We start from the raw sequence: 13930 nt of genomic DNA, 5'->3' as shown, positions 1-13930 counted from the left end.
AAGTTATGTTTGGTTTACATTGCATTTATTATTCAATTATTTGTAGGTAGGTACTTGTGAAAAAACTATTTTGAAAATTGTAATTGATTAACTTTATATTCTTTGTTTGTGTTTTTTGTTCTGATATCATATTATGTTGAAAAAATAATAACTAGTTATTTGATTTTTGTCAGTAATGTTGGGTAAAGTGGGTATTTACAGTTTTTTCCCACAAAAAATGTCAATTTTTAACTGCATTTTTCTTCGGTTTTAGTGGGATATTTTATTGATTTTAAGTGCATACGTGCATGCATATAAGCATGTTTTTTGTTGCATACAAATCCGGGCCCTAGTGAGTACTCATAGTGCATAAGGATGCCGATAAAAATCCTTCTAGTAAAAATATCAATGTATCCCTTTCCTAGAACGACATCCTCATCTTGTAACTAAAAATAAAACATATTGAACGTGACAGTGGTGATACATATTGTAATAGGTAATTATGCATTATTTTTTTGTATACGAGTACGTATCTATCTGTTTGAGTGGTTACGGTACTATAGGTCCTTTTCAAGTTAGCTGCATGGGTTTTGTTATGCTTTGGGTAATATTCTTCTTCTTCCACGGCGCTACATCCCGGGGTGGGATTTGGCCTCCTCCACAACCGCTCTCCACTCACTCCGGTCTCTCGCCACACTTCTCCAGTTACCGGGTCTTACTATATGAAGCCAGTCCACTTCTACGGCGTCAGCCCATCTCCTTCTTGGACGGCCTCTGGGTCTCTTCCGTTGGGGTAGCCACTTCGTCATGATCCTTGGCGCTCTAACTTCAGGCATTCTCTCCACATGTCCCGCCCATCGTAGTCTTTGGGACTTACAGTATCTTATGATTGTTTGCTGTTCAATCAGCTCTTCCAACTCGTGGCTCGTGGGTAATATTGGATATATTATAATAGAAAATCATTTTTTTAGTTTTTGATATAATATAATAATTGTATTACTAGGTTTTAACTGTTACGAGGCCCCTTTTTTAATCTTCCGACATTATCTGCATCAAAGAAAATCGCCACTGATTATCAGAAAGGTCATACATTCTTATGTGGACCTTGGCCGCCTTTCTAAGGGGTTTATAAAAGATTTTTTCAATGAGAAATGGAAATCATTTGCTCAATTTATTATGTTCATGCTCTGGATCTGTGCAGACCCACAACTTACATAACTACTTATTTAACATACTAATCAAATACATTCCATTTATAATAAAATACAATACTTATATTGAACATACATAATTAGAAAACATCTCATGCATACACATATAAAATAATTGCAAGATAAAAAGAACTTTTTATATACAACGTTTTTAAATTATCTGTTGAATCATATAAACTTGACTTGACTAGCTTAAACGATCAAAAAAAATGTACTTGATAGAAATAATACTGAAATGTCATTTTGACATTCCATATTGATTTCCATAGTAACGCACGTATTTATTAATATTTTCCTAGCAACCAATAATAGTGGATTGGATTACGGATTTCTTCCGAAATAACTTTTCATACAAAACAGAATTAACTGAAAATGAATTCAATTCTACTTAAAGATGGCTAAAAGTATTAAAAAATGCATTGGCATCGTGTTCTGATATATTCTAAAAGTTTCAAATGTCTAGATAGTCGGGAAGTTAGTTAAAAATCGATTGCAAGATCTGTACCGGATAAACAGCCACCGGACAAATAAGAATACGACCTAATAAAAATGTTGTAAAATACGACAGCCGACGAGACTTGAACCGGTAACCGCTGGATTCACGCCAGTATGCTTTTCTAATTAAGCATTCTCAAATCATGTGAATTATTATTCGCTTAAGAAGTAGTTTCTTAAATTACAATACTTATAATATGTGAATGTTTTTGCGAATGGTTATATAAATATTAAATACAACGTTATTTGCAATAATTGTATCGAAAATTTGAAAAAGTAATGATTTTATTTAACAGTTGACATTTTTTTAATAATAATATGAAATGTGTAAAAAATATTTATACAGATGTCAAATAAGCAGTGAATGTTTTAAAACTTATTTAACTCGCTTGGTAATTTTCCTTTAGTATGTAAGTGTGTTTATTATTTTTTTTTAAATATACTGTCAAAATTTGGCGTTTCTTAATAGGGTTCAAAGAATTTCGCTCCGGTCAGCTCCGGTTCATTTCGAACCCTGAACTTCATCATTTTTTTTATTCATAAATATATATTTTATGTTATCATAGGATATATATTATATTTATAATAGTTCCACGTATTATATTGTTTTAATACTTATTAAATCTACTTTTGACGTTCTCCTCGACCATGTCCGATCCTAATAAGATCATATGGGCCTCCACAGAGTGGAGGTTTGTATTAATAGAAATTTGTTTTTACGAAAAATGGATGTCAGCCACTTGCTCAACCTATTAGGTTTATCTATGAGGTTCATCATGGCCCCCACAAGGAGGAGCTGACAGGGCTCTAGCCTAGGGGCCCGGCGTGGCGGGTCAACCACTTAAGTGAAATAAACATACACTAAAAATTCGCTCTAACAGTAAATGTCGCATGCGGCGCTATTTCATGGGTAAGATTTTATTTTATAATTATTTTTAGTGTGTTTCTTGACTAATAAAAATGACTATCCGATATGGTGAAGGGTCGCATGTTACTTAGCTATCACAAAAGGGGGTCGCGAGCAGTGCTTCATACTATGATACCGAGTGTCGAAAATTTAATTGGCTTTATTTAAAAATGCCAAATTTTTCGAAAAATACACGTAACACCCTTTATTTTACAAGGAACCCTGGGGTTTCTGTTGTTGAACATTACACTGCCCTTAACCTTAGCAATAGGTTGGGGTCCCGCCAAATATCGTGGCCTGAGGGCCCGCTTCAGGATGTGGGAGCCATGAGGTCCATACTCTGACTCATACACAAATTGAAAAACAATATGTGTACTTGTCAGACCCAGGATTCGAACCTAACCTAACCTCAGAGAACACTAAAAACATTCATACTTACAAATAAATATATTTTTTTATTATTTTTAGGATAGTTAATGCTAAATATTTTATTATTATGATCCTATTAGACGGACATGGTCAAAAGTAAGAATTCATGCGATTGCGGACCAAGTCAGCTTCCTCCAGTATATTTATTATGAACGGAAATGTAGACTGGAAAATAACTTATATCTAAATCATTAGGAATGATGAAAATTGTCGTGAATCATCTGTCATTTCATTTCATTTCACATACCTCACTATCTACATATTTACGACCAAAATTAAATGAACACATAAATACGAGAATGACACATAATATAATACAGCAATTTCCAAACTGGGAGGCGCGGAGTGTTGCAAAGGGCGGCGCGAAAAGTTGAACACAAATGTAGCCACAGGTCTGCGGTTTGCAAATGCATATTTTATAAAGAGCCTGGGGCCCGGGGATAACAGACATCACAAATTTAATCCAATAGTTTAAAAAAAGTCGCCTGTGGCGCTACTTTGTTTCAAAACTATTAATTATTTTAAATATGTAGTTGTGAATTGCAATTTGATGTGATACCTATATGATGATTGCTATAGGTACTTAAATGATAAAGGAAACACTACTTTAGAGCACCATACTGCCCTTAATCTCAGCGATAGGTAGGTGGGCCAAACCAGGTGGGTCAAAGATTTTGGCCTAAGGGCCCGCTTCAGGATGTGGGGTCCATGATAGAATTCATTTGTCAATGAACGATGATGAATTTGGAACGACTACTATTGAAAAGGAAAAATTGATAGAATTATCATGCGATAATTCATTGAAACAAAAACCCTAGTTCAATTTTGATTGAATCGAAGTGAAGAAATCATATAATACTTTGTCAAGAAATGCAATGCAAGTTGTAAGTAACGTAGGTAGGTACTGCTATACCATTCGTAACACCATATTTTTATGCGAAAAGGGATTTTCTGCATTAGCTGCAATGAAGTCAAAAAATCGACCCCGTTTAGTAAAAAAAGAGCACTTTGTGCTAAGAAACAAGCACATCCATCGCTTGAAACACAAATTAATTTAAAAATGAATATAAAAGTGCCAAGTAAAATCTTGTTTATTTTTATACTTATTTAAGTTTTTTTTCTTTGTTGTATTAAGTAGTACATTTTTGGCTATTTAAAAAGGTGCCAAGATTAGATTTTTTTAAAGGGAGGCGTAGTAACATAAAGTTTGGAAACCACTGACATAATATAATACGAAGTAGTTAGTCTGTTTTCCGTGTCGATTCAGAAAATAACAGCTAAGACAATCATTTAGTACTGTCGTGGTGTTATCAGTCTGTTAGTTTAAAAATAGACTTGCTTCACCAAACCAAGGTAGCTGAGGATTTATAGTATAATTTATGGTTATTATATTTGTGTGTTTTAATATAGGAAAATTACAGAAAGATACACGGGAAAATATTAAAATTTTTTAATGTTCGTAATTCAAACAGAAGTAAGCAAGCAAATTAATTTACTTAACAAGGATTTAGATATGTACGTGTTACTTGATCTTATTTTTAATTGGAACATTGCCATAATCAAGGTTTTTCTTTCATAATTCATTTTCGTTTATTTTAATTGTTAAGAATTGAGAGAATTAAAAAAAAATCTTATCCCACCCAAGATGTTCCGATAAAACAGCTGGTGTTGAATTCGTAGCAATCAATAAATAAATAATTACAAGATAAAAAGAACTTTTTATATACATCGTTTTTAAATTTTCTGTTGAATCATAATATAAACTTGACTTGACTAGCTTAAACGATCAAAAAAATGTGTACTTGATAGAAATAATACTGAAATGTCATATTGATTTCCATAGTAACGCACGTATATATTAATATTAATAATTTAGTTGCTATGACCCACTTAGAAACCAATAATAGTTTTATTTTTTACGGATTTCTTCCGAAATAACTTTTCATACAAAACAGAATTAACTGAAAATGAAATCAATTCTGCTTAAAGATGGCTAAAAGTATTAAAAAATGCATCGGCATCGTGTTCTGATATATTCTAAAAGTTTCAAATGTCTAGCTAGTCGGGAAGTTAGTTAAAAATTGATTGCAAGATTTATACCGGACAAATAAGAATACGAGCTAAGAAAAACGTTGTAAAAATACGTTTTCTGACATTAGAGAATACATTGACATGACAGTAAATAGGATATTCGTTTTTTTACCACGTTTTTATTAGATCGTATTCTTGTTTGTCCAGTACACATTTTTACTTGTGTGTCCAGTCCTAGCAACTAAATTATTAATATATACGTGCGTTACTGTGGAAATCAATATGAAATGTCAAAATGACATTTCAGTATTCTATATTTATTCAGTATTTCTATCAAGTACAAGGGGGGGCATGCTCAGCGTAGGTCAAAATGGAGCTTTTATTCTATTTTCAAAGCATGATCCTGGACATTCCTTAAACGTTGTAAATAATCTATTTACATAATTTTGAAGACTTGTTATCCTTTATATTTATTTTAAACATTTGATGACTGCATAAAGTATTTATATTACATAAAATAGTGAATTAAACCTCTCGCTCTAATGTTTTAGAATATAGTCATATTTCAGTAAATAAATGTGCAGTGGTGTTAAGATTTTTTACATTTATTAATTTTTAAACGCATTTATAAAACTATCAGTATAATTTATGTCGACATTATTATAGTGAAATATTTTCGATAATCAGCTCTGTGATCCCAAATTTGACAAGAATTAGGCATTTTATTATTGAAAAAAATGGGCAAGATTAACACATTTGAAGATAATTCTAAAGATACTGATTATAAGCTATGTCTTTGACCATTCAAGTGTGATAAACATTCTATGAATAATGATTGCTTTATAATAATTATTGACCTAAGAATAAGGTAGTGTTTTATTGAAATACGCCATTTCTTTTGGCATTCAAAATTATTCCATGTTATTAATTGAGTTAGCATTTACTTGGTAGAATTCCATTTTACAAGAAATGAAAATATAAATAATATATTTTTTTTTCTTAGCCCGTATTCTTGTCCGGTGGTTGTTTATCCAGTACAAATCTTCAAATCGATTTTTAATTAACTTCCCGACCAGCTAGATATTTGAAACTTTTAGAATATATCAGAACACGATGCCAATGCATTCTTTTAATACCTTAAGCCATCTTTAAGTAGAATTGAATTAATTTTCAGTTAATTCTGTTTTGTATTAAAAGTTATTTCGGAAGAAATCCGTAATCCAATCCACTATTATTGGTTGCTAAGGGGGTGGTCCTAGCAACTAAATTAATAATATATACTTGCGTTACTATGGAAATCAAAATGACATTTCAGTATTCTATATTTGTTTGTTTGTTGCAAAATAGCAAAAAAATGATTAGTTGACAATTGCCTTATTTGTCCTAAATTATTAATACATAGAATTGTCAAGTTTATATGATTCAACACAAAATTTAAAAACGTGGTATATAAAAAGTTCTTTTTATCTTGTAATTATTTATATTTTCATTTCTTATTCCATGTTATAATTGAAAAGAAAGGTGATTTTCCTGTTTTTTATCTCCACAGAATTATTAAACTCTTTATTTCGTTGTACCTAATCACTCATGCATTTTGAACATATGTATTAGATTGATTACCTGATACGAGATATACGTAGCTTGCCAGCAACACCTGACTTCCGTTTAATTGGTTTTCCAGCGATTAGGAATGCACAAACTATATAATTCGATTTTTTTTACGGCGTATTGAAAACCTGTGTTATTAAAAATCTATGCGACACAATATAGAGGTAAGACAATTTCAATACTAAATATTATATTTTTCGTGAAATATCTTATCGCTATTCTATTTTCTCACCGTTCTGTTTCGTCATGTTCTGTTTATTTATGGAATCCTTCGGTCGATAGTATTTTTTTTTTGTTAATTTTTTTATTTTTTTAAAAATCTTGTATACCTACCTAAAATGAGTGGGTATAAAAAATGCGTTTTGAATTTGGAATAGTTACATTTACTATAAAGAAACATATATCGGAAAATACCCCTTACACATTTAAAATATATTATTCTTCTTGGCAACTATTTATTTTTAGTTTTTTTAAAAGAACTCTTGATATCTTCAGATTGTTTTTTTCTAACCTACATAAGTATGTATTTTTAATATTATTATTTTATAGGCAATTATAGTACGTAGTACCAATTATACAACGCAGAAGCCAGGGCTTGAAATGGATCGGAACGCAACTCCGTCTTGTGCAGTGACGTCCCGTGGGGGTGGGCAGATTGAGCGTCGCTTGGGGGCAGCAGTTACTCGAAGGGCGGCAAGTCAAGGAGAATCATTTAGATAGATAGATAGATAGATAGACAGATATATAAATAGATAGATAGATAGATAGATAGATAGATAGATAGATAGATAGATAGATAGATAGATAGATAGATAGATAGATAGATAGATAGATAGATAGATAGATAGATAGATAGATAGATAGATAGATAGATAGATAGATAGATAGATAGATAGATAGATAGATAGATAGATAGATAGATAGATAGATAGATAGATAGATAGATAGATAGATAGATAGATAGATAGATAGATAGATAGATAGATAGATAGATAGATAGATAGATAGATAGATAGATAGATAGATAGATAGATAGATAGATAGATAGATAGATAGATAGATAGATAGATAGATAGATAGATAGATAGATAGATAGATAGATAGATAGATAGATAGATAGATAGATAGATAGATAGATAGATAGATAGATAGATAGATAGATAGATAGATAGATAGATAGATAGATAGATAGATAGATAGATAGATAGATAGATAGATAGATAGATAGATAGATAGATAGATAGATAGATAGACAGATATATAAATAGATAGATAGATAGATAGATAGATAGATAGATAGATAGATAGATAGATAGATAGATAGATAGATAGATAGATAGATAGATAGATAGATAGATAGATAGATAGATAGATAGATAGATAGATAGATAGATAGATAGATAGATAGATAGATAGATAGATAGATAGATAGATAGATAGATAGATAGATAGATAGATAGATAGATAGATAGATAGATAGATAGATAGATAGATAGATAGATAGATAGATAGATAGATAGATAGATAGATAGATAGATAGATAGATAGATAGATAGATAGATAGATAGATAGATAGATAGATAGATAGATAGATAGATAGATAGATAGATAGATAGATAGATAGATAGATAGATAGATAGATAGATAGATAGATAGATAGATAGATAGATAGATAGATAGATAGATAGATAGATAGATAGATAGATAGATAGATAGATAGATAGATAGATAGATAGATAGATAGATAGATAGATAGATAGATAGATAGATAGATAGATAGATAGATAGATAGATAGATAGATAGATAGATAGATAGATAGATAGATAGATAGATAGATAGATAGATAGATAGATAGATAGATAGATAGATAGATAGATAGATAGATAGATAGATAGATAGATAGATAGATAGATAGATAGATAGATAGATAGATAGATAGATAGATAGATAGATAGATAGATAGATAGATAGATAGATAGATAGATAGATAGATAGATAGATAGATAGATAGATAGATAGATAGATAGATAGATAGATAGATAGATAGATAGATAGATAGATAGATAGATAGATAGATATATAGATAGATAGATAGATAGATAGATAGATAGATAGATAGATAGATAGATAGATAGATAGATAGATAGATAGATAGATAGATAGATAGATAGATAGATAGATAGATAGATAGAATAGAAATAGAAATAGCTACCTAAACTTAGTAATAACGAAAATATCTTTCCATTAAAAAAATCAGCTCACTGGTTTTGTCGGGTTCGCGATATCTAGTTTACTTCCGTTGCTTTTCGACGTCCTTGGTGACCAAAAACGACACGTACAGATTTGCGAATAATTAGTCTGATATTTTGTTAGTAATGTATCCATACAACACTTTTCTTAGATGTTGGATTCATAAAAGGATGATAAAAATACTGTATAAAAAATGAGGCGGCATTCTGGCGCTGCCTAGGGGCGGCATTTTATCTAGGGTCGTCACTGGTCTTGTGGTTATATCAATTTGATTGTCTGAGCTAGATAGGCCATTTAACAAAAATGGAACACACGAATTTCTATAAAATATACATAAAAGTAGATAATAATATGTTGATATTTTCGAAAATTCATTAAGCGCTTCGGTTCGTCAATGTTTTCATTTTGTGCGGTGGCGGGCAGTGTTGCCATCTGTTTTGAAAAAAATATGCCAGACGGGGTATGAAAACAAGCTATTTGGCAGGAAAAAACCCAAGATTTTGTGAAACAAAGTCAATAGGTACATTTGCTTTCGAGTATCGAAAAAACAAGTGCAATAATCGAAAAAAATGTTGATAGGTACCTACTTGTAAAAATCACACATTTTAACAAAAATATATTTCAAAATTGACAACAGATACCTATATTGTGTCGACGGCGTTCAAGTTTCGTTGCATGTTTGAAGACGAGAGCTTCTTTTGTAAAACAGACATAGATACTTAAAGAACGTACCATTTAGATGAATAATTGTTAAAATATTATTTTATATACGCGGAGATTCGGAATAATATACAAAAACATTAAATAATGTATAATTGTTTCATCGTGTTTTATTTCTTACTAAACTAAGTAACGACCTATAAACACTTTTGCCTGTTATCGCGAGGGATGGTTTCCAATCCTGGTGTCCTAATGAATTTGAATTTACATGCGTCTATCAATTACCTACGTGGTCGCAGCCATGATTTATTCTGGATCGGAACCCTCTCCTCGTGTCAAGCCTATCGGGCACCATTAGCAAGGGGTGCAAGATTAGTAAATGCGCTCCCTAAAGACATAGACATTTTCAATGATGTACTTTGCATTTTGTTTTTGAAACTTTATTTTTCTGTATAAAATTGTATGTTTTTTGTTTTCAAAATTTTATTTTTCTGTATTAAATTGTAATTAAGTATGTTTTGATTTTATTTTTTGTTATTATTATTATTATTTTCTATTATTTTTTCTTTCTTGTGAGGATAATATTTGTTATAATGCAAATCTCATGTTGTGTACGTCTTCAATTTAGATTTGTTATGTCCACAATGTTTCATATTCTTAAATAAATAATTAGGTATTTGATCTTAAGTATCTGAATGATGAATTGACGAGCATGAAAATACATAAACTAATATGGAGCGTTTTTTAAACACATTACATGTGTTTTATTAAATATTAAAGCTGTTGGAGACATCAAAAAACGCTAGTAAAAACGCAACAAGCCACATGGGTTTTTTGCATACTAGATGCTTATCGAAAAATGATAGATCTGGCAAGAAAAACGTTAAATTGGCAACGCTGGGTTATGTATCTATGGATGAATTATGGTAACGAAATAAATCCCAATTTTTTGATGATAATTTCGCTCGATTTGTAAATGCAGTCCAAATGCAGATAAGTTTAAATGACAGTTTAGTAGTAATAAAGTGTTGTTATTATTTATTTATTAAAATGGTGGTGTTTGCATCAGCAGTCTAATTTATTGTGATTTATTACCTCATAAAGACGCTAGTAGCCGTATTTTTCAAAACAGTTAGTTCGCTGATAAGAGAACTGTAAATAGCATAAGTCTGTAATGCTAATGTAAATATACCTAACTTCGGATAGATCCTGTCATATACTTATATTATTTTATTATCAACTAACGCCAGCGTTATGCAAGAGAAGTCGTGTGCAAAAAGAAAGAACTTCATAGTGAAGAAATGTAAACATTGAAAAACAACGGGAAATGTAGAAATACGATTAGCTCGAGACAAAAAAATTACTGAGCTCTTCATAACGTTTATGTCAATGTATAATTATGTGGAACATGGCGCAGCTTATCGGTAAACACTGATGAATGTAAATAATGCATCCCTAATCATTAATATGACTGTGTAAAGATGGGTTGATCGACAATTAAGCACTAAGGTGCATGGTTGCAAATAATCGGTCCCGTGCGGCTCCGTTCGGGACGAAATGTGAGCAATTAAATATTCATTATGTCGCAATACAGCGCTGTGGAAGGCGGCCGTGTATAGACCACGACTGTACAGACACGTCGGGTGGAGGAGGGTGTGTTGATAATCGTTATTATACTTATACAAGGAATTGGTCGACTTTCAATAGTTGTGTAGTTTAATAGCACCTAGACATTCGCTGATTTATTTTTATTTTTGAAGACCATAAACACGATAATCTTTCTGCTATTGAGGTAAATACTTATTCATTAAAAATAATTATCTTATTTATAACCGTGTAGAAATTAAATACGCTCCCTAGGATTTAATATGGAAAAATATGTATGAAATATCATCTAAACATAAAAGATATTGATTATCATACAGCTAATTAAAATAAAACAAAATACATGGTACTCAATCCACTAGATTATTGTATATTATTTAAGTGCCTAATAAAATGCATTTCCACCATGAATTGGCCAGTGGCGAAAGGTAGAGGTCGGCAGTTAAGATTCGAAATACGTATGACTGACAAAATTTAGTGAGCACTATTTATGTCGGATCATTACAGCCTACCTCCACCCTTCGCCACTAGAATTGACAGTTCACAACATAAAATATAACAAAAAAACTTAGTACATATTATATCATACCTAATTTATTATCATATATAATTCAGGCTCAATTTCACGCATTCAGTCGATTTACAACAGAAATACTAGTCCGATGTTAAGGGCATGAAATTTTTAAATTGTGTTTTCCCAAGGTGTTATTTTTGGAGATAAGGTAGTCTGGGTCTCATGAATATAATAGGATTATATGATTTCGTAAAGTATTAAGTGGTAGGTATTTATATACTCATCCTTATGCCGTACATTTACATGCATTTGAAATTGGAACATTGGCAAAGTTTAGGGAATTCTGTAATAGTCTTCGTGGATAAGATAAAATAAGTATGCCTGCCTAATTGTCCAGTTATGCACAGTTTTTTTTTTATATAAAAAAATATATATAATTATTGTGGTTTTTCTTCAAATAATTCCGATGAGTATTACTGCTGAGTAGATAAGAGAAGTTGTCATATTAAGATTCACCCACGTAACACAAAAATAATTATTGAAAGTGTATTGACTTCTGGGTGAAGCTGAAATAAGATTTAATTCTTGAGTGTGGTTAAATATGGGGTAAACTTAATCGACCGTAGAAAGGAAACGTGACGTAATTCATACAAACCTAATTTTAAAGGAGGCACAAAAAGGTTTTTGTTATGGTTTTCGGTCAAAGTTAAAATACAAAATAGACATAACCGTGAATTGCATGATAATTAATAAATAGCTTTTTATATCCCTCATCTGATATTAAGTATTGAGTTGGTAACACCCACGATGGCCGCGTGGCTTAAGCTTTGGCCTATTGCGTCGTGGGTCCCAGGTTCGAATCCTGGGTCTGGCAAGTACACAATATATTGTTTTTCAATTTGTGTATGAGTCAGAGTATGGACCTAATAGGTTGAGCAAGTGCTGACATACATTTCTCGTAAAACAAAATCTGTCAATACAAAACCTCCACTCTGTGGAGGCCCATATGATCCTATTAGGATCGGACATGGTCGAATGAAAAAAAGAATCAAAGAAAAACCATCAAAAATGATGGTTAAGTCCTTTTTCCCACTTCATTTGTTACTTTTTTTAAAAAAAATCCCAGCTAAATTTAGTTAATAAATCAGCATTTGCAGCTTACATCCTTTGAACACAACGTGTTTTATTTAATCGTGTACAATGTTTTCATCCAATTTAATAAAACCAATTTGAAAGTGTGTTACGTCCCTTTTTCTTTCTACAGTGATATATTGTTATTTTCAATAGTTAGGTCTGTTTCATAATAATGTGTATTGAAGTTTGTGACGTAACCGAAACGCGCATTCGATGTTGATAATAGTTGAATACATTTTGGAGGCTTTGTATGTTTGGGGTTTTTCGTTATTAAGTTTGCGACTCTTCACGTTTCTATTTAGGTACTAATCGCATCTGTAGGTTCACCTGTGAAAGCTTTTTAAACTTTAAAAAATACAAATTTAAAAATGTGGAAATAATAAGACATGATTTCCGTGTATGTATCCCCAGAAAAAAATACTATATTATTATGTTTGTAATTATTAAAAAAAGCTACACTTACCCAACCAGTAAAGATTTTTTGACGACTTCGGCAAAAAAATGCGACCTTCTCCTGTAGTGAGTAGACTGAGAAACGAGGATAAAAGCACTAATATCAAGGATTTGAAATGAAAATGGTCAATAAGTAAAAATCTTATATATTTTTTGATTGCGCAATATGTTCAGTGAGCGGGGCACAAAGGCACCACTCTCGTAAGAGTGACCTGAACTGAGCAACGCACGCCTTTTATACTCAGAATAGACTCTTTGGCACCCTGTCTAGTGCCGCGTACAAACGGGCGCAATAATATTATCGCATTCGTCTGTGTGATGATTCATTCTTTCTTAGAATATTAGTAGAGACGCCGTATTGCGTGATTTTCATATCATGGTGTCACTGTTGCTATGTCTATAAAATAAATAAACAAATTTTATATTATTTATTTGTTTAGAAGACAAACATTAATATGACAAAAATCGTGTCCGGAAACTTGTACGTATGCAGTTCGCCGTATTACGCTTCACCGTAAAATATTATATCGGAAATATATGGCCGTATATTAAAGACCGTCCAACCTCTTTGGGTTATGGTCATATAGTACTGACATAAAATTCACGTCTAAATAAAACACGGTTCTTGTCGGCTTACACTTTACAGGAAGACA

At 31.4% G+C, this 13930-nt stretch overlaps 1 protein-coding gene across 1 annotated transcript in view; it reads right to left on the bottom strand.

Moving 5' to 3' along the window:
• Positions 1 to 13486, bottom strand: part of LOC147072652 (synaptic vesicle glycoprotein 2C) — a 108351-nt gene extending 94865 nt beyond the window's left edge. The window contains exon 1 of the mRNA XM_085946128.1: positions 13288 to 13486. The gene's annotated coding sequence lies outside the window, so the exon portion shown is untranslated. The remainder of the gene's footprint in view (positions 1 to 13287) is intronic.
• Between the last annotated feature and the right edge of the window lie 444 nt (positions 13487 to 13930).

The sequence above is a fragment of the Rhyacophila brunnea genome, unplaced genomic scaffold (genome assembly GCF_057557595.1).
Source record: "Rhyacophila brunnea isolate RB1 unplaced genomic scaffold, BYU_Rbru_1.0 scaffold_19, whole genome shotgun sequence".
Lineage (NCBI taxonomy): Eukaryota > Metazoa > Arthropoda > Insecta > Trichoptera > Rhyacophilidae > Rhyacophila > Rhyacophila brunnea.
This window is presented reverse-complemented; position numbering and strand designations above follow the sequence as displayed.